Source organism: Chiloscyllium punctatum, chromosome 36, assembly GCF_047496795.1.
Source record: "Chiloscyllium punctatum isolate Juve2018m chromosome 36, sChiPun1.3, whole genome shotgun sequence".
NCBI lineage: Eukaryota > Metazoa > Chordata > Chondrichthyes > Orectolobiformes > Hemiscylliidae > Chiloscyllium > Chiloscyllium punctatum.
In genome coordinates this window covers 57,845,428-57,849,501 of record NC_092774.1, presented here as the reverse complement: position 1 = coordinate 57,849,501, position 4,074 = coordinate 57,845,428, and positions in this window count along the sequence as shown.

The window sequence follows — 4,074 nt, the reverse complement described above, 5'->3', positions numbered from 1 at the left end:
CTTGCTGTGTGGTAAGATCATCAGAAATAGGAATGGGAGTAAGTAATTGACCGTTGAGATGCTCTGTCTTTCATTTATCTAAATTCTCTTTCCTGTACTTGTTTTCTCATGACTTCATCTGCTGAAGTGACTACACTCCAAAAGCTTGTGATTTCAACATAAGAGCATAAGAACTCGGAGCAAGAGTCGGCCTTCCGGCCCTTAAAATCATGACTAATCTTTTCGTGGACTATGCTCCACTTACCTGCGTTTTCACCATATCCCTTACGTTTTTGAAAAATAAAAGAATTATCTTCTCGTGGTTACTGAAGTAGTGTCAAATACTTCCCTGGGCAAGGAATTCCACAGATTGACAACCCTCCCGTGAAGAAGTTTCTTCCCCGTTCAGTTTTAAACCTGCTACCTCTAATCTTTGAGGCCATGCGCCCTTATCCTAGTCTCACCTACCAGTAGAAAATCCTATTTCTATTTCTTTCATAATTTAATATATTTCTCTAAGATCCCATCCAAACACACCTGCTGGACTATAAACCTGGTGTCATGTGACTTATGACTACAAAATTTGTTATTACGCATCCTCATAGCTGTGGGATTTCAGGGCTCGAAGATAGGGACAGTACCACTGCGCCTTAAAAAAAACTTCTGCAGCAAATAGACCCTCTTCTATTGAATGAATGGGGAGAGGTTTCTTCTCAACATGGGATACAAATATTATAACCTCGGAGCCCATTACATTAAATTGAGCCCTCTTCGGTTGAATGAGTGGATGTGGAGATGCCACAGTTGAATTGGTTGATCACGTTAAAAATCGTGAATATGTGACACTACCACTTTAGCGCCGGAGCCCGTTGCAGTAAACTGGGTCATCTGCTGTTCAATGAATGAATGGGAATGAAAAGGGCGGATACACTGACGTGATTGTGAAATTCCCCACCAATCCCAAAGCTTGTGGTCGGTACCGACTAATCAGAGAGAGATATTGCAGGGGGTGGGGCCAACACGACCAGCAAAGCCGGCCGCTTTGGTCAGGTGGAGTAAGTTGCACTCTGATTGGAGGGAGCGTGGATGACGCGCTCCAGTGGAGGAGGAGACGGAATGAAGAAGAAAAACAAAGATGGCGGCGCGAGGCTGCTTACATCATCCACTTCCCTAAGACCGGCCCCCATTACCCCTGTTTATCTCTTGCCTTATCCGGCCTTGTCTGTGACAAAATGCTTATTCCTGGCCTCACAAGGCTGTTTGACCTCATCCTGCTGTAGGTCATGGTTAGGCATATTCTTTCTTCATCATTATCTACCCCCTTCATCTGTGCCTTTCCCGAGGCTGTTCTGATCCCTATGACCCTTTTAATTGGGGTTTGTTCCTGTGTTTTTGTAAAAGTGGGAAGCAGATGTTTATACCTACTTTTTGTACAGGCATATCTAGCTTAACTTCATCCCCTCACAACATCTTATCTATTTGCCCGTAATGTCTACCTTCTGACATACAGGTTTAGCTAATACAAAAACAATTATATATTTCCTCCACATCGTTTCCATTCTTGTTGACTCAGCTCGTGGCTAAAACAATTACACACTGCTGTGAGTTCATTTTACTTTGTAAAATGAAATTGCAGAAATGCAGAAGTAACATTAATTTACCTATATCCCATAGTTTGTTTATATTTAACAGTTGTAGTTGGTAAAATACAGTCCCTGGAGGAGCACCTTCTATGATGCTGCATTTCTTGCATTCTGCCCTTCCCCCATTTGTTATCTCACATCTTGATTTTACATTTTATTTGGTCAAATTTAATTTCATATTAATGATACTTGGTATTCACTGTGTTATTAATTTGTTTGTTGGATTATTGTAAGAAAAAAATAATGGTGTCATGTCATTTCTGATGTCAGAGTTTGACATTAAATGTGCAGATGTGAATATCAGTAAGTTGTGAAAATAAATCAAGAACTTGTGGTTCTAACAAAAAAGCAGTTCACTGATATTAATGGCATTGTCTCATTTGAGGATGATGACTTGAGTCTGACGAACAAACCGTTTCATGTAGTCACCCAATTTAATTAAAATTTTCTTTAACTTAATTAAAGTTAAATTTGTTTAATTTAACAAATTTGTTTATACAATTTGTACAATTTGTTTATAAGATTTATTTATACGTCCATTGCTCTCGATGTGGTCTCTGCCACATTCGGGAGACTGGACGCCAATTTGCAGAACATTTCAGGGAACAGCTGTGGGACGCCAAAACTAAACGACCCCACCGCCTTGTGGCTGAACGCTTTAACTCCCCCTCCCAATCCATCAAGGACATGCAAGTATTCTGCTGCCTCCCCCTCCAAGCTCTAGCTACCTGACGCTTGTAGGAAGAACACCTCGTCTTCTGCCTTGGGACGCACTAACTGCATAGGATCAATGTAGATTTCACCAGTTTCCTTATTTCCCCTCCCCTCCACCCACCCCCACACCACACACCTTGTCCCAGATCCAGAGTTGAAAAATGTGGTGCTGGAAAAATGCCTAGAGGCCATACTTCTAGGAATTCCCTGGCTGTTCTCTGGCATGGCACTCATCCACAGATTCTATCAACAAACACATTGACCTGGACCCAATATGGCCACTGCAGCGGACAGTTAGAACTGACAACCGGAAGCGGCAGAGACAAACCACTATAAATGCCGGAGGAAACAATACAGAAGCACTTCACAGGAGGCTCCCAAGCACTGAGGATATCACCTAGACAGGGGATGAAACGTCTGCAACACAAATTCCCAGCTCGGCGAACAGAACCACAACAATGAGCACCCGAGCTACAAATCTTCTCACAAACTTTGAATTGAGCATAGGAGTTGGGACATCCTGTTGCAACTGTCACACATGTCACACAACACAAGGCATGGTCCTTCTCTGACTGACCATCCCTTTGAATATCAGGGGGAAGACACCCCTTTAATTGTAACATTCAGGAAAGATGCCTTACTTCAACAAAGATGTGCTGTGCTCACAAATGTTTGGACAGAGGAAGGGAATTGCAGTCTGGGGTGAAGCTCAATCTTCATTCAGAGAGAGAGGAGCAGCAGTAGCTTCAGAAGCTCATGGTCCAACTTGTGCATTCAGACAATAGGGGGGCTATTCTGGGCAAAATCTGGGAGTGAAGCAATGTCTCCCCCTTTCCATTCCTTATCCTGGGAGGGAGAGAGAAGGGGGGAAGCACTGTTCACTTGCAGCAACTGGAGGCAGAAATATGAATCCAAGCAGGGAGCAGACTCTGCAAAAGTCAGCTTCAGTCGGCTTCTTCTGGAATATTGTGTGCAATTCTGGTCTTCCCTCCTATCAGAAGGAGGTTGTGAAACTTGAAAGGATTCAGAAAAGATTCACAAGGCTATTGCCAGGGTAGGAGGGTTTGAACCACAAGGAGAGGCTGAATAAGATGGGGCTGTTTTCCCTAGAGCATCGCAGGTTGAGTGTGTGTTTTTTAAAGAGGTTTATAAAAACTTGGGTGTGGATGAGGTGCATAGACAAGGTCTTTTCCCTGGGATAGGGGGAGTGCAGAATTAGAGGGCATATGTTTAGGGCGAGAGGGGAAAAATTTAAAAGGGACCTTGCAGTCAACCTTTTTTTGCAGAGGGTGATGAGTGTATGGAATGAGCTGCCAGAGGAAGTGGTGAAGGCATCTGGATGGGTATATGAATAGGAAGGGTTTAGAGGGATATGGACCAAGTGATGGCAAATGGAACTAGACTAATTTTGGATATCTGGTCGGCGTGGACAAGTTAGATTGAAGGATCTGTGTCTGTGCTTTATGTCTCTGACTCTATGACTGGTGAAAAGCGTTGGCATTCGTCGAAACATTTATGCAACAGAAAATTATAAGAGGGTAAAGATAAGCCTCACGATCCATGAATCCTGGTTGTATGGATGTCTTTCCAGTAATAGAGTCAGTATGGCATGGAAGAAGTCCAAAAGACAGCTTCTTTTACAAAAAGTCACACTTCAAACTTAAATCTGAGTCTTCTGGAAATGTAAGACAACAGTGCGTTAATATAAGACAGATAAGTCTGGGGTATATGTTACGTA